Source organism: Dermacentor variabilis, chromosome 10, assembly GCF_050947875.1.
Source record: "Dermacentor variabilis isolate Ectoservices chromosome 10, ASM5094787v1, whole genome shotgun sequence".
In the NCBI taxonomy this organism is placed as follows: Eukaryota; Metazoa; Arthropoda; class Arachnida; order Ixodida; family Ixodidae; genus Dermacentor; species Dermacentor variabilis.
In genome coordinates, this window is record NC_134577.1 from 127,811,632 (window position 1) to 127,831,542 (window position 19,911).

Genomic DNA, 19,911 nt, shown 5'->3' on the forward strand with positions numbered 1-19,911 from the left:
CAGAATGGCTTCAGAATAGGTAGTAATTTGGATAATAAAATATTTGTTCTTACTCATTGTATTGAAATATCAGGAGTAGAAAGTAGACCGTTATATGTGGCCTTTTTAGACATTACAGGAAAGTGTGACAACGTAGACCGTAACATATTGTGGGATATTCTGGAAAGTGAAGGCTTAGGCGACAATTGTCTACAGCTTTAGAGGGAGATTTACCTAGAAAATACACTTTGCTTTGAATGGGAAGGGATGAGAGGTGAGGAAAAACAAGGGACTGAGGCAGGGGTGCCCTTTATCTCCACTGCTTATGATGTACATGGTGAGGATGGAGAGACCGCTAGAAGGAATATAAGGTTTAATCACTCTTACAAACAGGCGGGCACAGTAGTAGAGCAGCAGCTTCCAGGTTTATTTTATGCGGATGACATTGTGTTGCTAGCAAACAAGCAAAGTGATTTGTAACATCTGGCTAATATCTGTGGATGGGAAGGTGATATTTGGAACTTTGTTTTAGTGCGTCCCAGGTTTTTGTTGTTTCGCTACTTTTCATCCACCAATCTTCCAATTGCCTCTTACTAATCTCTGTTGCAGACATGTTTACTTTCCCCCTGCTTTCGCTGAACCCAAGGGCTGGACGCCAGTGGTGCCTAAATCGACCGCTGGGCAGATATCTTCACACTCTAATAAAACACACTCCATCGTTTCCCTAGCTTCACCGCAGCAAGCACATATGCGTCTTTTTCCTTCTAATACCTCGCTTTATACGTACGTGTTTTAAGGCACCCTGGTCTCGCTTCGGAAAGTAGTGAGCTCCCCTTTGAGTTATCATAAATTGCTTTTTTCCTGATTTCGCTTTTTCTTTTTAAGTAGTTACTCATGTCAGGTTTATTTTCCATTGCCGTCACCCATGAGATTATTTTAACCTCTCTTACATCATGCTTGACGTTCTTTGTTGCCGTGCTCCTCACCCTACATGCCGCATACTTGCTGGTAAGCTTCCTAGTTCTTTTCCTCCACTGTGAATCAATGTTTTTCTCTGTACAAATACCTCCGCACTCTCCCAGCATATTTACTTTCTTCCATATTCCTCAGTTGTTCCTCATAATCAAGTTTACTATAAGCTTCCATCACTTCAAAACTTGTCCAGCCCATAACAACCTGCACAGCTTCATTTGTAGTCTTCCTGTGAGCGCCCAATGCGACGCGTTCCATTGGCCTTTGGCTGCCTTCGAGTCTTGATTGCACCCCTGATTTCAAGCAAACAACCGCATTTCTAAAAGTAAGTCCTGGAACCTTTTCACATACCCCAGAGCACCTCGTACCCGTTGTATCCCCTTAGCGCCCTGTGCTTCATCATGGCTGCATTTTGCTTACCCTTTACAGTTATTGTTTTTATCCTGTTTCCATATATGTATTGCCTTCGTTCATCCATACACCAAGATATCTATATTCCTTCACTTGAGGTAATTACTGGCCCTGTATTGCCACTGTCTGTTCACTGCTTTCATTGAAAACCATAACGCCTGATTTTATAACCGTCAATTTCTAGCCTGAAATCTCACCTTCCTGTCTACGGATATTAGCCAGACGTTGTAAACCAATTTGCTTGTTAGTTACCAACACAATGTCGTTCGCATAAAATAAACCTGTAAGCTGCTGCTCTACTACTCTACCCGCCTGTTTGTATGAGTGATTAAACCCGAAATTACTTCTTTCTAGCGCCCTCTCCATCCTCACCATGTACATCATAAACAGCAGTGGGGATAAAGGGCACCCTTGCCTCAGTGCCTTGTTGATATCTTCTCCCCGTTCCTCAACGCTTCCAAATCAACGCACAGGGTATTTTCTAGGAACTGCAGGAACTGGCCTCCCGTGCCCAATCCCCCACGGTGTCCTATGTCTCGTACATTCAGGACGTGCGCGCACTTTGTCGTAAAGCCGATCACGACATGACAGACGATGAGAAGGTCAGGCACGTGCTTAAGGGCATTGCTTACGACGCGTTCAATCTGCTCATGTGCAACAGCTGCTCTACGTTTGATGCTATCATTAAAGAGTGCCGACAATTCGAGCAGGCCAAAATCCGACGCGTCTTGCAACCATTCGCCATACTTACCAATGCTACCATAACGTCGACGTGTGAAGATCAACCGGCACTGCACCATCCGTCGCCATCAGAGGACGTGGTGCGAATCGTTACACGTGAAGTGGATGCGATGGCGCCCGCAGCTTTCTGTTCGCGTAGCCCTGATGCTACCACATTTACAGTTCCCTCGTACAAACCATCGTTCGCCAGGAACTTGAAAACATTGGTTTACAGTCTGTCTGTGCTGTCTCCAATCGCAGAGCTAATAAACGCCCTTCTACTATTTTCGCTCCACCTTGACGCTTCTCTCCGCGTTATCGCAACCAGACTGAATGGAGAACTGCGGACGACCAGCCGATATGCTTCACCTATCGCCGCATTGGTCATGTCGCCCAATACTGTCGCAACTCGTGGCCCTCAACACCCTGCACGCTGACCAACCTGAGCCGTTTCAATGGAAATAATGTTTTGCCCACCGCCGAGTCTAACAGCGCCGACCACTCTGCTGGGAACCCGTGGTACAGTCGCTCACCATCGCCGCGTGGACACCAGCCTCGTTTACCGCAAACACGTCGCCCATTATCCCTTCGCCACAGCCACGTTGCCTTTCGTCCATGGTAGAGTGCATAAGCGCGACTGGACGAGGACGTAGAAAGAAACAGATACACAGACACAACGCTTCACTTTCAACTATAGATTTTATTTTCGCACGCATCGATAAATATATACCGTGCGAGCGGAAACAGCCTTTCGTCCCCTGTTTCTTTTGGCCGCACCCTTTCGGAAAACTAAGAAATGGAGCCCTCGGAAGTGGCTCTGCATTGCCTACTACTGCAGCAAATCCTCTGTCTGTGCCCACAAAGAGAAGTGTAATTGACGTTAAAATAGACGGCGTACCTATCCAAGCACTTATCGACCCAGGAGCCCACGTATCTGCGATGAGTGCTAGCCTACGTAGACGTTTAAAGAAGGTTCTCACCCCTGCAGCTGCCCGAGTGCTTCGTGTGGCCGACGGCGGCGTGCTGGTTGTTCTTAGAATGTGTACTGCGCGTTTAAGTATAACCGGCCGCCCTATTATGCTCTCTGTGCTGTGATCAAAAACTGCCCTCACGACGTTATCGTTGGATTGTACTTTTTATCCCATGATTCCGCTGTCATCAACTGCGCATCCGGCGTTTTTCAGTTAGAACTGCCTCAAGTCGCCGATGCCCCGAGCACCGCTCCACCGTACTTGTGTTTGCTTCAAGATGTGCGTCTGTCACCTGAGGCAGTCACTTAAGTCGTTTTGACCGCACAGCCCCAGATTCCTGACGGTGAATATCTCCTTCGCCCTATCATGGACGTGCTTTTCAACCGGAGCGTTGCTCTTCCGCATACGCTGGTGACGATTACTAATAACGGCGTCGTTCTTCCGCTTCTGAATTTCAGCCTGTGCCCTCAAGTGCTGCCACTCGGTATGTTCTTGGCCAGCCTCTATTATACTTCCGAATTTGACATTGAAAGTCTGGATGTCGAGAGTGGTTTCTTAGCGCCAATTGCAGCTCACAGCTCTGGTTCCCTAATGGATGACTTCGTGAAGATGATTGCACCTGACCTCATCTTTGCACAGGCCACGGACATACGTCTCCTCCTCGAATCGCACTGTGACATCTTTTATTTCGGCGACAGGCCTTTAGGACAAAAATCTGTGTTCACCACCGTATCAACACTGGAGGCACAAATCCTATTCGTCGGCGTCCCTATAGTGCATCGCATGCTGAGCCTAGATTCATGCAACCAGAAGTGGACAAAATGCTCCGCGAAGGGGTAATCGAACCATCAGCCAACCCTTGGGCTTCGCCTGTCGACCTGGCATTTTTGCGTTGATTATCACGATTTAAACAAGATCACCCGAAAAGACGTCTACCCAAGGACGCTGACTGCTCTCTCGTCACCCCGCGGATCCTCCTGATGCTGTTGCGCATCATCCGGAGACCTGCGTGACGGCTTTTACTGACATGACGGACATGCGCGCTGAACAACAACGCAACGAGTCCTTACAGTCCATCATGGCTGGAGTGCAATCTGGCAGCACCGACGCACGTGCCGCATGTTCGTGCTACATGAAGGCATACTCTACCGCCGCAATATCAACCCTGATGGCTCTGACTTGCTGCTTGTCCTTCCTCATCATCTGCGATCCGTCGTTCTCGAACAATTTCACGACGCACCGACGGCTGGACACCTTGGAGTTTTGAATACATACGACCGCGTACGACGCCGGTTCTTCTGGCCGGATCTCTACCGCTCTGTGCGTCGTAATGTCGCAACTTGTGAATTGTGTCAGCGCCGGAAGAAACCTCCCCAGGCACCTGTCGGACGACTTCATCCAATTGAAGTTCCTTCTGAACCGTTCTTTCGCGTAGGCCTTGACTTGCTTGGCCCTTTTCCGGCGATGACTAGAGGGAATAAGTTGATCGCCGTCGCTACTGATTACGCGACACGCGACGCGATAACAAAGGCGTTGCCGACTAGTTGCGCAACAGACGTCGCCGATTTTCTACTCCACGACATCATTCTCCACTACGGTGTACCTCAACAGTTACTTACAGACCGCGGCCGCTCGTTCTTGTCTCGAGTTGTCGACGACCTCCTCCGCTCTTGTGCCACTGAGCACAAGCTGTCCGCCGCCTACCACCCACAAATGAACGGTCTTACGGTACGTCTAAACCGAACAATCACAGAGATGCTGTCCATGTACGTCTCCAACGATCACCGCGGTTGGGACGCCATGCTGGCCTACGCGATGTTCGCGTACAAATTGTCCCGACATGACACCGCAGGATATTCACTCTTTTATCTTTTGTATGGTCGCGGCCCTACATTGACGTTTGACACCATCCTCCCTTCTGTGCCGCGTGTTGCAACTGAGTAAGCTCGTTAAGTCATCGATCGCGGTCGCATGGCACGTCAAGTCACCCGATCTCGTTTGTTAGCCTCGCAGCATATACAACAAGAGCGTTATGACCGGTGCCATCACGATTTTAAAGGGACACTAAAGGGAAACATGATTTCTTCTGCATCAATAAATTACCGTTTTACAACACCAAAAACATCACTCTTACAACAATAAGACGTCTGGTAAGCCAGAAAAGCGTAACAACGAAATACGGGTGGCGACGCCTACTTAAGTTCCCGCACCTGGGGGCTGTGACGTCTTGGATTTTGATGGCATCTTCTAGGGCCTACTAATTACATATAGTGGTACAGATTGACTACATTGTGTTTTAAAGGAACCAAATATTAAATATGGCAAGTTTCGGGAACCTTTATTCAGCCAGCGCGGCCCAAATGCGAAAACATACTTTGGGATCCCTGACGTCACGCTGACGTACCGGCGCTGGGGTTTCGGCGCGAAATTCAAATACTGATACTTGGACCTTCAGTTTCTCATCTAATAATCAAACAATTTTTTTAATGACTGCCTGCAGGGTTCTCAAACAATGCTTCATTAGTCTAAACTGATTTTTTGTTTCGCTTTAGTGTCCCTTTAACTTCGCGCCTTGTGCTTGGGAGCTCCTTTGGTCACCATGTCGTCGGGTCGGCCTCTCCCAGAAGCTTGTCTCTCGCTACACCGGGCCTTATGAAGTCCTACGACAAGTTAACGACGTAAATTACGAGATTTCACCGCTACAGTTTGATGCATCCTCAAGTCCTACGCCTGTTGACGTCGTGCGCGTTTCGCGGCTGAAGGCATACTTCGCTCGCAATTCTACGCCTACGTTGCGCCGAGACGGCGCTTCACCACCCTGGGGTCCTGTTAGGGAAGGATAAAAGAAGAGAGAGGAAGAAGATCGCGGGACGCTGGCTGCTGCGTATTGTTGTTGGTCAGCCATCTTGACTACTCAGACTCACTATATATATATATATATATATATATATATATATATATATATATATATATATATATATATATATATATATATTGTCAATATAACGTTCTATAAACAATATTGACATGTGCAGTTGTTTATTTTTATCGGGTAACCACGTTTCACCGCCTAACAAATGTTATCGCACGACGAAGGACGCGCCTGCGTGTATAGGAAGTTTCTCGGAAGGTATCGATGGTTCTATCTGCTGTCGTCACCGAACCTCGCGTAATCTGATTTCATCGCCTGACGCGAATGGTGTAGAACATTCTGGAAGACACGCGGGCACCAGCGATCAATTTGGGACCTTCGATGACTGATGTATTAAAGCCGACGCGCTTGACCCGCAGATCAAATTTCGACGAACGCCGACTGTGTTCTGGGCTTTAAGTGTAGCCTGCTTTTGTGGGCACAGGTTCGCCCAATAAAATTTAGTTTTGTCTTTCACAGTATTGCTACTGTGTTCTTTACCGTCACTACCAGGTAACATATGGTGCATGTGCTAGTGTGTTCATGTACCGAACACCCCCGCAAAGCCACGATCCAAGCCGGAAACGCGAGGACAACACCGGCGTCGACGAGGACGAGCTAGATAGCCGCAGGCTACAATGACTGCACCGGAGCGCGGACTTTTGCCTGAGACGATCATGAAGATTGTCGCCAAGTCAACCCCAAATGAAAAATTAAATTAAATTGTGGGGTTTTACGTGCCGAAACCTCTTTCTGATTATGAGGCACGCTGTAGTGGGGGACTCCGGAAATTTCGACCACCTGAGGTTCTTTAACGCGCACCTAAATCTAAGTACACGGGTGTTTTCGCATTTCACCCCCATCGAAATGCGGCCGCCGTGGCTGGGATTCGATCCCGTGACCTCGTGCTCACCAGCCCAACACCCCAGCCAATCAGGACCCACGGCGGGTCAGGTCAACCCCAATGGCCGCCCCAGCATCCCCCATCGTGCTGCAGCAGCCCAGGGAGCCTCCGACGTTCCGCGGTTCAACATTCGAGGACCCAGAAAGCTGGCTTGAGGCGTATGAGAGGGTCGCTGCATTTAACAACTGGAACAGCGCCAACAAACTGCGACATGTCTTTTTCGCATTGGAAGACGCCGCCAGGACCTGGTTCGAGAAACGAGAAGCCACCTCAATGACGTGGGACCTGTTCCGAAGCGACTTCCTGCAGACACTCACAAGCGTCGTACGCCGAGAATGAGCCCAAGCACTGCTAGGAACCCGAGTGCAGCTGCCTAATGAGACCACCGCGATCTTCAGGGAGGAAATGAGCCGTCTATTCCGCCACAATGCGTTGGCGGGATAGTTGATGCGTAACCATAAATACTTTGTTTAGCGCAATACAACGGACGCAAGAAAGGTGACAGGACAACAGTAGCGCCACGTCAACAGTATAGTTGACAGTAGCGCCTTGTCCTGAGGGGGGGGTCGCCTTTCTTGTGTCCGTTGTATTGCAATAAACAAAGTATTTACATTCCGCCACGCCAACCCGGAAATGTCTGAAAAGAAGAAAGTCTGCCTACTCATGCGTGGTGTGAAGCAGGAACTTTTCGGCGGAGTGATACGAAGCCCACCGAAGAACGTTGACGAGTTTCTTCGCGAGGCCACCAGCATCGAGAAGAGACTCGAAATGCGGCACCAGCAATTGAACCGCCGCACGAATTTTACAAACTACGGGAAGAGCTGCACAAGTTGTACCCAAGGTCGCAGCCTCAAGTGGCTTCAGTCGCCGAAATCGTCAAAGAAGAGGTTCAGCGATCGGTTGGAGTTCCTGCGGTACAACCACAACTGGCGCAGCCCCAGCCGGAAACAATGACCTACGCCGCCGTCGCCCGCCATCAAGGTCCCCCTCCGCGACGGTGCCAGGGCTCTGCAAAGCCGCAATTCAGTCGTCCACCGACGCCGCCGCCAGCAAGCCCACCCGTGGCCCAGCGCAGCTACGCGAGGAAGACGGACATTTGGCGCGCTCCCGACCACCGCCCGCTTTGCTACCATTACGCGGAAGCAGGCCACATCTACCGACGATGTCCTTACTGCGAGATGGGACTGCGAGGGTTCGCCGTCAACGCTCCGCGCCCTCAGCAAGGTGAACGCCCATGTGACATCGGCGATTACCTGGCCACCACTCAGTGGAGCCCTCGACGACTAACCCTTTCACCATCACCAGGCAGCTACCTGTCGCCGCAGCGCCGACCGTCCAGTGGCCCAAGCCGTGGCCGGTCCGTCAGCCCATATCCGGAAAACTAAAAGCAGCAGCCCATGGATGTGTGGTTGCTCTTTCTCGAAATGACGAAGATCCTCCGCCGCCGACGAAGAGGCCGAAGGCACTATCTAGGCGACATAAAAATGACACGCCGCCATCCCGAAGAAGCCTGGAAGCAAAGAATGCACCGACCAAGGACTTGACGACGCGACATACCGGCTAGAGCTGTGCACGCGCCGCAATTTTTAGCCCACGCCCGGCTTACAAATTACAGTTCATGACCGGACCTACCCTGTCAACTTTGTTATCCTCCAACAGTGTTCACGAGACATCATTCTCGGCATTCGCTTCCTGAACTGACACGGCGCAATCATCGACCTGAAGTCGAAGTCGATAACGCTGTCGGAAGATCAAGCGAAAACGCCAGAGGGCTGTCGTAGTCACCAAGTCTTCAGTGTGCTCAAAGATCAAGTGAGCATCCCGCCGCACTCCAGCATTGTTATTACCGTTGGCATCAAAACACCCTAAGACATAAAAGGCGTCATCGAGGGCGACCAACGTCTATTGCTCAACCACCAAATTTGCGTCACGAGAGGGATCGCTCTTCTGCACGGAGGGAAAGCGAAAGTGATGGTGACAAACTTCAGCCAGGAGTTCAAGCACATCAACACGGGCCCTACGACCGCGTACATTGAGGAAGTTGTGGAAACCAGCAATGCGTTTGTCCTATCTGATTCTGATGCATCAACCCCGAGGACCATAGTTCCCGAACCAGACTTCGACATAAATCTAAGTGTCCCCGTGATTAAGCAATAACTCAGAAGTCGGTTCCGGCGATACAAAGATTGCTTTTCGACGTCATCGAGGATTCGACGAACACCACTCGCAAAACATCGCATAATAACTGAATAGTGCGCTCGACCACTCCGCCAGAGCCCTTATCGAGTTTTGACGCGAGAACGTGAAGCTATTAGGCAGCAAGGTGACGATCAAACTGCGGCACGACGACATCATCCAGCCGTCAAAAAACCCGTGGGCATCTCCTGTAGTCTTGGTGAAGAAAAAGGACGGAACCCTACGTTTCTGCGTCGATTATCGTCGACTGAACAAGATCATGAAGAAGGACGTATACCCTTCTCACGGATAGACGACTCATTGGATCGGCTCTGCAACGCTAAGTAGTTCTCGTCGATGGACCTCAAGTCTGGCTACTGGCAAATAGAAGTCGATGAGAAAGATCGTGAAAAGACCGCGTTAGTGACGCCAGACAGCCTCTAGAGTTCAAGGCTATGCATGTGCTCGCCGCCTGCAACAGTCCAGCGCGTGATGGACACAGTTTTAGCAGAATTGAAGTGGCAGACCTGTCTTGTTTACTGAAGGTGGTAGCCCACTAAAAAGTTTTTTTTGTGCGCGAGATCAATTTTTTGCTTTTGGTGATTTCTGTATGATCAAACATTCAAAAATATGCAGCAACAAAAAACTATTCTCCTATCATCATTAGTTCCTGAGTTACAGTACGTTTTCTATACAACGCGCTCGTATTCCCAAACCTTATTGCATGGAATCAGAAAGTAATTGTTTTTTCGTCTACACTATTATTACTCAAAATACTTTCTAAATTTTATTATGACTGAAAGCTTAATTGATGTCGTAAAACAGTTTTGTGTTTGTAATCATTTTTAACTCTAGAAACGACCACAAGGTGGGGGGTGAGCGACACGCGTCTCATGCTAAGTCCAGTGGGATGTTTTTCAACGATACAACTGATCAGGAGCTTACAATACAAGACCATGAAATACCTCAAGTGGCCGAATACAAATATCTAGGGGTATGGATAAACAAAGGGAAGATGTACACGGAAAAGCACGAACAGTTCTTCATAGCAAAAGGGCGAAGAGATGCCGGGATAATGAAACAGGGCATTGCGGGGGTACAGCAGGTATGAGGTACTGAGAGGTATTTGGAAGAGAGTAATGGTGTGTGGGCTTACTTTCGGGAATGCGGTCCTGTGCTTAAGGGCAGTTCAGTCGAGACTCGAAATAAATCAGAGAGCTGTTGGAAGATTAGCACTAGGTGCCAACGGGAAAACCACGAACGAAACAGTACAGGGGGATATGGGCTGGGCATCGTTCGAAGCACGGGAAGCTCAGAGTAAAATCCTATACGAAAAACGCCTTAAGAAATTGAACAAGAAAAGGTGGGCAGCTAAGGTATTTAAATACCTATACAGAAAGAGCGTTGACTCACAATGGCGGAAAAGAACTAGGAAGCTAACCATTACGTATGCCAGACACGAAGACGGAGAAAGTCAGAGCATTAAACGACAGGTTAAAAAAGCGTAAGGTGAAAATTGGATAAATTCAATGGAAAAGAAGCATAGTGTGGAACTATATCGATACTGGAAACAGCAGATCAGGAAGGAAGCATTTTATGATAACTTAAGAGGATGTCTTAGAACGCAGAGCTATAAAAAGAAATTTAACGAAGAACCCATGTACTGTGTGTGGTAAATCTGTAGAAACAATAGAACACCTGATACTAAAATGTGATGGTATCCATCCGGTGTCGATGCGGGCACAGTGACGCTTCCTGAGGCCCTAGGGTTCAGAAATAGCAATAGTCATGTAAGTAAATATGTGGTGTAAATTAGCAAAAAGCGATTGGAGGATTGGTGGCTCAAAAGCAGAGCGGTGACATAAGGTTAAAAGTGTAGGAAGACGTATTTAAAGAAAATGGCGAATTTTAATAACTTACAACACAGTTAAACAAAAATAAAAAGCTGAGCATAGTGGCGACTGCCATCACCCCGATTCAAAGGGGCCGGGGACGCTCCTACCTTCCATCCATCCATCATGCTCGTCGCATTGCTCGTAGAATATCTGTTGTTTTGTTTACCTTAGTGGCTACGTCAGGCTTCGTTTCGCGAATTTACCAAGTGTTAGTGCAACTACTCAGTATGTTTAGGTCATCTAGACCGCTAAACAAGGAAGCGCAAGTTTGCTGAGAATCAACACACGCTGAAGTTGTCTATTGTCTTCAAACACAGTAGACGCCAATGTTTCCGCGACTGCCAAGAAGCTTGGGGACATCGCGAAAGCCTACGAAGCTCCGCTAGAGGATTCTATGCTCCAAGGAAACAGGGTAGTGGACATTTCTATCCTTTCTGATGTGTTTTCATCGCTGGCATGCAGTGAATGCTTGAAGACGTCACTGAAGCTCGAGGAACGCTCGAAACGAGGGATATGCCCTACTTGCGCAGTCGTGTGTACCGATCGTGGGTTCGAGCTTGTATTCGATACATACAGAAGAGTGGTGCATGGCAAGGAGAAAAACGTTCGTCTCGTTTACGCGATGCGCCAGCTAGCAAAAGGGCGCGCAGGTTCGGAAACATTTTCTAAAGTGATGGACATGCCTTCCCCTCCACGTCACTCCGCCTCCGACAATATATCGTCTCAGCTTTCTGCTGCGGCTGCAGAAGTGGCGTCCAAATCGATGATTGATACTGCTGCGTAAGTTCGTAGTGTTGTGGGGAGTGCCACGTGTGGTGTTCCAGGTGCTGAAACACGGCAAAAGTGTGGACATTCCTCTTTGAACGACTCTGCGTATCAGTGATTTCTATCGGCACAAGAAATGTTATTGATGTTAAGGCCCTTTCTAGCTCATGCAAGTCTTGCCAATCAAAAAACAAGTTGAACCTGGAATGTGCCGAGTACCAGGAATGGAAGGCAAATCACATTTCCTGCCAAAAAAATCATTAAGGAACTGCCGGCCCTATGTAGACGGTTGGTCTATACCGAATATTTGAAAGGTCGGAAACAACCAGAAGCTTGAGGTCCGTGCAATAAATACTACTGTGATGGGGATACTCAGAGTTATGCGACTGTGATATACATGTATGGAAGGAGCAGTGTGCAGAAACTTGAATGCATTGGGCTTGTCCAAAAGCACGTTGGCTGCCGCCTGAGAAAACTCAACAAGACAGTGCGTGGACTTGGAGGTAAAGGGAAGCTCACAGATGCCCTCATGGACCGCCGGCAAAACTATTATGGCATCGCCATAAGAGCTAAAGTGGGGAACCTTTCTGCAATGGCACGAGCTACCCTAGCCAGTTTGTTTCACTTCAGCTCTACAGACAAGCACCCGAGACACGGCCTGTGCCCACTTGGACCGCAAAGCTGGTGTGGGTACAGAAGGGTAGAAGCAGTCGGCCAAAGGAAGTATGTGCACAAAGAAGGGCTTCCAAACTGCGTGCTTAACAAAGTGAAAAGAGTGTTCAGTGATTTTTGTTCGGATGAACTTCTGATGAATTGTCTGCATGGAAAGACACAAAATGCAAATGAGTGCTTCAACGGTCTCATATGGCAGCGGGCTACCAAGGAGGTCTACGTAACCTTGCCTACACCATTGTGTGCTTTGAACGGTGCTCTGACACACTTTAATAATGGCAGTGTTAGCAAAAAACCAGTCACAGCACACAAAGGACAAGAGGAGAGGTTCACACCCCGACTGAAGTCAACTATTGAAGTCAACAATTTGAAGTCATGCCGTATATGCATTATGTGAGCCACAACATCAAAAAGGTTGCTGGCAAGCAGGGAGTAAGTGCTGTGTTCTCTGCCCCTTGCAAACTTTCGGGTCTGTGTTCGCGCATTTCTCGAGGCAGGGCAAGGAATCACGTTTGCACAACGCAGCATGAAAACCATTTCACGGCATGTGTCGCAGGGGTTGTGTATAAGTTCCCCTCTCACATGCGAAAGAGTTTACATAGGCCAAACTGGTCGATGTAATAATGACCGCCTGCGTGAGCACCACTCCTCCCAGGGGTCAGATAACGGTGCAAACTTGCCTCGCCATAAGAATGACAGACAGACAGAAAAAGAACTTTAATTACACGGTCCTGAGAAGCTTTGTCCTAGAGCAGAGCTGCGGGCCGCTCCCACGTGGGGACAGGTAGGCCGAGCCTAACCACCGCATCGTGGGCTCTCTGGACAGCCCAAGTTTGACGTGAAAGTTCTGTGCTCTGGATGGCAGAGCTCCATATTTCTTCCGTGATGCGATTGGGTCCCTGTAACGAGGGACAACGCCAGAGCATGTGTGCGAGATTGCTAACAGCCCCACAGTCGGGGCAAGTAGAGCTAAAAGCCTCTGGAGTGATCGTGTGGAAAAGGGCCAGGTTTGGATAGCACTTAGTCTGAAGCATGTGTAAAGTGGACGCCAGAGGTCTAGCCAGTTTGCTGTGAGGGTGAGGATAAGTCCTCCTACCCGGATGTTAGTGAGTTGTAATTTCGGTGAAAGTAGGGAGAGTGTCCCGAAACTCGAGAACCCCGGAGTCTGAGCTTGATCCTGCTCCCGCGCGGTGGGTTAGTGCGGGCGCTTGGGAGTGGGCGATGTCATTGAGATTGGGAAAGGAGTCAAGCTGGGGGTAGAGGTGAGCCGGAAACCACGTGATGGTGTGCAGAGAGATTATCTTGTTCTTGAGAATCTTGTGAGCCTGCTCAGCGATGGATCCTGAAGCGAAAGCCTTGACGCCGATCTCGAATCAGTGAAGATTTGTGATCTGCTGTTGTCTAGGAGTGCTATAGCAAGTGCGAGCTGCTCTGCTCTGGGGAAACCGTATTCACTATCTCTCCGTTGCAATCAACGAGGGCAATGGCGATGTTGGACGAGTGTCCGTATTGGGCCGCGTCGAGAAAACATGCCTAGTAGGAGGGCAGCGGATTGGGCGAGTTGGTGTTTCATGGCAACAATAAAATTCAAACAGCGCTAAACGACAGGACCAGAATGAGGAGGAGACAAAGAGTGAGTGGTGGTGCCAGGCGAGGCTGTTCAAGGACTTGCTTGGGACTAGATGCCGAGGTTCAGCGCCGTGTTTGTCTCCTCCTCATTCTGGTCCTGTCGTTTAGCGCTGTTTGAATTTTAATGCCTAGTAGGGATCGTCCTTGGTCCGCTTGAAGAGGGCGAGGGCTCTTGCCCGGCGTCTGCCTACGTTGTGTTGAGAACGAACATTACGGGGAAACGGTGCAACTCGTACGTTGCTCCTCTGATCTTCTGAAATTGCATATTTCCGCTCTTTCATGAGGATAGGGTTGATCCCAAGAGCCGCCAGGATCTTTCCGGCCGGGGTATATTATAAACGGGATAGTTGGGCTGACTCCTGGGCCTCGATTATCTCGTCCAATGTGTTGTGCACTCCTAGTTGCATAAGGAGGTCCGTGCTCGCCCGTAACGGAATGCCTAGTACTTTTTTATACTTTTTCTGATGAGCGCGTTTAATCGTTTCTTCTCAGACTTATACCAGTTGTGCATGGCAGCCACATAAACTATATGACTCATGAGGAAGGCGTGGAACAACCTGAGGAGGTTGTCTTCCTTTAAGCCTCCACGCCTATTCGAGACTCTGTTGATGAGTCTGATCATGTTTTCAGTCTTGGCTGTGAGCTTGTTGAGCGTCGTATTGTTACTGCCATTGGATTCGATCAACATGCCAAGGACCCGAATGGTGTCTACTCTGGGGATGGTACAGCCGCTTTTAGTGTGGAGTTTGATGTTTATTTGAGACAACGATTTCCAGCCTCTAGGTTTGGGACCTCTCCTGACTGGCCTGTAGAGGAGGAGCTCCAACTTGCTCGGGGAGCATCTAAGCCCCGTGTTTTCCAGGTACACCTCTGTTTGACCTACAGCCTCCTGTAAGCCTAATTCAACAGCTCCTTCGCTTCCTCCGGTGCACCAGAATGTGATGTCATCAGCGTAGATCGTTTGATTGATCCATTTTATGTTGGAGAGCCTTTGCGATAGTTTCTTCATCGAGATGTTAAAAAGTAGTGGTGAGACTACCGCTCCTTGTGGCATGCCTTTGGGGCCTAAACTGAAATTGTCGGACTTGAGGTCACCGATTTTGAGCGTGGCCTTGCGATCCCGCAGGAACGAGCTTATGTATCTGTGGAAGGCGTCTCCCAAATTGTGCTCCGAGATGGAGGTCAGAATGTGAGAATGGGATGCATTGTCAAAGGCCTTCTCCACGTCTAAGCCTAGGACGCCTCTTATATCTCTTGTGGTGTTGACAGTGATTTGACACTTCATGAGCTTCATCACGTCTTGCGTCGACAGGGCCGGACGAGAGCCGATCATGTTATACGGAAACACTCCTTATTTCTCGATGTGCTTGGAAATTCGATTGTGTATGACATGTTGCGCTACTTTCCCCACGCAAGACGTGAGGGAAATGGGTCTGAGGTTTGGGAGACTCGGGGGTCTTCCAGGCTTTGGAATGAGGATGACCGAGGCCATTTTCCAGGACTCCGGGACAATCCCTCGTTCCCATATTTCAATAATCTCCTCTGTCAACCATTCCATAGAGCAGTCATCGAGGTTTCTGGGGGCCCGGTTGGGGATGTCATCAGGACCAGGGGCCGACCAGTAATTTATTTTCTGGAGAGCTTCCCTTACTTCGCATGCCTTGAAGGGGTTATCTAGCTCGGGGCAAGATGAGCCTTTGTAGGGGGGATAGTCCTCGTCACTCGAGTTGCCCAGTGGCAGATACTTGCGAGCGTGTCGAGTATGGCCTGCAATGTCTGCGATTGTGACGCCTGGTGTAGAACCTTCGCTATCACTTGTCTTTGGTTTAACTTGGTATTGGTATCATCGAGTAGATGCTTGAGTAGGTTCCATTTAGCTCCAACTCTCATCTGGCCATCCAAGGAATTGCAGACCTCATCCCACTGTTGTCTGCTCAAGGTGTGGCAGTGGCCTTCTACAGTTTTGTTGAGCTCCCCGATCTTTCTTCGGAGCCTTCGGTTCAGTTTCTGCTCTTTCCATCTGTTCAAGAGTGACGTTTTAGATTCTAGAAGATGAGCGAGGCGGCTATGATTCCAGTCCACCTCCAGTTCAGTCTGAACTTTCTTTGTCACCGCGCTGATATCCTCCTTTAACTGTTCAGCCCACTGCTCTAGGCTAAGTTCTGAGTCATGTGTTTGTGCTCGTTCTTCCCTAATCTTGCGAAAGTAATCCCAATGTGTAATAGTGAACCCTTTGAGGTCCCAGCTTCTCATGTTGACGGAGGTGGCCAGGACATTGTGATCACTGCCAAGGTCCACTTGGAGGTTGGACCAAGATGCCCATTCTACATTGCGTATGAAAAAAAAAAGGTCAGGTGTGGTATCCCTAGAGCGGAAGTTGCCGATCCTGGTCGGAAAAGCAGGATCTGTTATAAGCGTGAGGTTATTATTGACTGTTGTTTGCCATAGGTCAACGCCCTTGCGGTTAGCTTGTTGGTACATCCATGCTTGATGCGGAACGTTGAAGTCTCCGGCCACCAGGAGTGGGAATGTCTTGGCCTTGCTTGTAGCCCTGTTGATAATTGCAGCGAATCTTTGCCTGAGGTCTTTGGATGTACCGTATATGTTAAGCATAAATATACTTGTATTGAACTATCCGCTGGGGATGATTTCAACGAGCGAGTATTCAACCTTATTGCATTCAAGATTCAGATCGTGAACTATGAACACACATTTGTTGGTGACTAATGTGCTGATGCCCCTCTTCCCATCACCACATTGGGTATGCGATTTATAGCCCGGTTGGGTGACCGTATCCGTGAGCGTTTCTTGTAATAGAATGCTGTTGCTTTTACGGGTGGGTCCGAATGAACTGTTGGCGGACATTCCTTTTACGATGGAATCCCCTACAGTTCCACTGCCAGATATTATTAATCCTGTGATGTGCCGCCATGGTGGGACGTAGCAGTTAGCTTGTATTATAAAATGCTGCGGAGTGCAGCCGCTGCCGACCTTTCAGTGTCGGTGTTATTCACTTTGTCCAACGATGTAATTGTAGCCGTTGTAGAAACGTGGCGCTTCAGACTATCGCACCTGACTCCTAGAGCTCTGACCGCCTCCGCGAGTTCATGAATAATAATTTGAGCTTTTTCGAGGGATTCATCAATTTTATCTATCGTTTTTTTCCAATTTACGCACGCTGGCGCTCTTCTCTGAGGCATGAACTACCAGCGCCCTCTTTTTGAGTAGACCAGTGGCAGTCGGCTCCGCTGCGGGGATCTCCATGCACGTTTCTACTGCAGGGGACTGAGTGGGTAGAACTGTCTCTCGCTTGCTGACTTTTTTGAGTTCTGCAATTTCCGCTTTGAGCTGCTCCACTGCGTATTTTAACGAACGGTTTTCTCTTTCCAATTGTGCAATCCTGTTGTGCTCTGGCGATTGACCCCCCGTTGGCTCTTTCGGTGATTCCTTGAACCGGTCAGCCTATGCGGTACCACGATCAGCAGGCTCCTAGATATTAACTCCAGGTCCCCTGGAACGAGAGGGGCTCCTGGAACGGGAGCGGGTCCTGGGGGTCTTGTGGCCCCTGGTGAGACGAGCGTTCCGTCGAGTGACCCTTCGAAGGGGCACGGTCCTTGTAGCCACCATCCTCGCCGCCAGGGTCTCGGGTTCGGCTCCTGGATCTGTGTGAGCTGCTGAGGGCCGGCTTGAGAGGGGTTGGTAACCCAGTTGGCTGGTTGGATTGTTAGCGGTTGCGCCGTTCTCTTCTCCGTTGTCTAACTACAAACGGAATTTGGAACCTTTGCTGGAAGGTTCTGTAAGCCGTGGGATGAGGGCCTCCGCAGAGGGTGCACGTTGGTGTACATTCGTGCTTATCGTCCGGCTTGCTCGTACCACAGCCACGGCAGACTGCATTATCAGGGGCTGGGCAAACGTCAGTTCTGTGGCCAAGCTTTCCACATGCATAGCAAACGTCTGTTGGTCTGTGATAGAGTGAACATTTGACCAAACTGGGAACACATTTTACGTAGTCCCGGACTTTGAGTCCATCAAACAGGACGACTACCGTGCTTGTGTTCTTGATTATTTTTTGAGCCTTTTTGAGGCGTTTGAGCTCCTCTCGATCGATGGTGGGATCAATGTCACAAATAACTACCTTGCATGAGTTTTCGGGCGTGCGATATATGCACTAACTTCGTAGCTTGTTTTTTCAATAAGTACCGCTTTCACATCGGCGTAGGCCATGGCGTTGCGCTTTGATGGTGTGCCTGCCACCAATATGTTTTGCACCATGTTCGGACATATGATATCCTCCGCCGTATCCGCCTCCGTAAGTCTAGCAGCGGTAGTAAGGGCTTGGGAAACTCTGAAGTGGCCCATCTTCTTGATGTCCAGTCCTCCACGGGGACGGATTATGATTCGAACATGCTCTTTCGGTAGTTGACGCAATCCCGAAGCAGTGGTTAGCCGTGTCTTGACACCTGTCGGAGCCTGGCTTTTATTCCCGCTACGTCGCGTGTCGGTGACTCGACCACCATGCCCGAGTGGGCCCTGGATGATGGGCTTTCACTTGTGTAATGCCGTGGTCCACCCAGCGCTTTCACTGACTTCTTCGGGAGAGATATCCTCACCCTCAACGGTGATTTGCATAGCCGTAAACATCGTGGCTTCAGCGTGCGGAACCGCGCTGAGCTCGCCCGCCGAACGTCTGCCGGGCAGAGGTCACACAGAAAAGTCCTTCAACTGGGAAAATGTCCAACCACAGTTAAAAACTTGGTATCGGCGGAACCCTTGCAACTTTAGCCGAAGATTGATGCCAACATCTTCAAGATTGAGCAAATTTTCGACCTTAATCATGTAGAGGAGCAGGAGAAGCAGATATTGATGCACGCTCTCGTTTCTTCTACCTTCTCCCATAGCAATGAATGTGGCTGTTACCTTTTGTTCAGCAATGTAACGATTCTTGGTAGGGGCAAGGGCAAAGAAGAGCGAAAAATCCTGGAAGCGCACTACATCAGTTTATTAGGTGACGGCTGCATTAGTACAACCTCGGTGCGCTTACTTGAAAAAGAATTTGCATTTCTAGGTTGGTCACGATAGATGCGATATCTTGTCTTTTCATGCTCAGTGATTAGCGATGCTATGGTTGCGCATGCTCTGCTGGCCTTGCTGGGACTACGCCGTTTCTGATAACGCTCAGTTGATAGTCCAGTCATTGTGGTGTGACCTCTCCTCTTGTCCTTTGTGTTTTGTGGCTAGTTTTTTCGTTCAACTATGTATCAACTGGCCCAGATTTCAACCCTTCTGCAGTGTTAGCACCCTGGAAGTCCTCGGGAAGGCTAGCATCGAACCAGGGTACTACACGACAAAAGCTTGCATTGCAAGAGATCAGCAACACATCCAGAATGCTCAGCGCAAGTCAACTTACGGGACAGAACAGGCCAGGAAGAAAAGATGAGCAGCTACACGAGCTAAAGGAGACTCTAATGCGTTACGCGAGGAACCTAGCTATGAACCTGGTGCATTTTAGGTCTCTATGTGGTGTTTTGCACATGTTTCGCTAGGTCTGAAAGCTTTGTTAACGTTTTTCTCAAAAGAAGATTTTTCTGCAGCTCATATGACGGAAACTTTCATAACCTTTTTTCTGGGTATGTATGTTGAACTGAAATTTTATATGCTCATTTCCAAGATATGCACCTGTGCAATGAACTAGAATAAAAGAAAATGATGCAATGCTTTTGAATTAAGAGCCCATTTTTCAAAGAGGTTCGGTAAAAATTAAAATTTTTTTCAATCTATTTGTTTTTTGAACATTACTTCATTAATACTTATTGTATAATATTTATCCTGGTTTACTGCATAACCCCAACATTTAGCTACACAAATGTCCAAGTTTTACTCAATTAATCCTTCCATTAGTAAGTTATC

The 19,911-nt window shown here is 48.8% G+C and overlaps 1 pseudogene; it reads left to right on the forward strand.

Moving 5' to 3' along the window:
* The first annotated feature begins 246 nt into the window (after positions 1–246).
* LOC142559413 (uncharacterized) lies at positions 247–19,513 on the forward strand (annotated as a pseudogene).
* Positions 19,514–19,911: the final 398 nt, after the last annotated feature.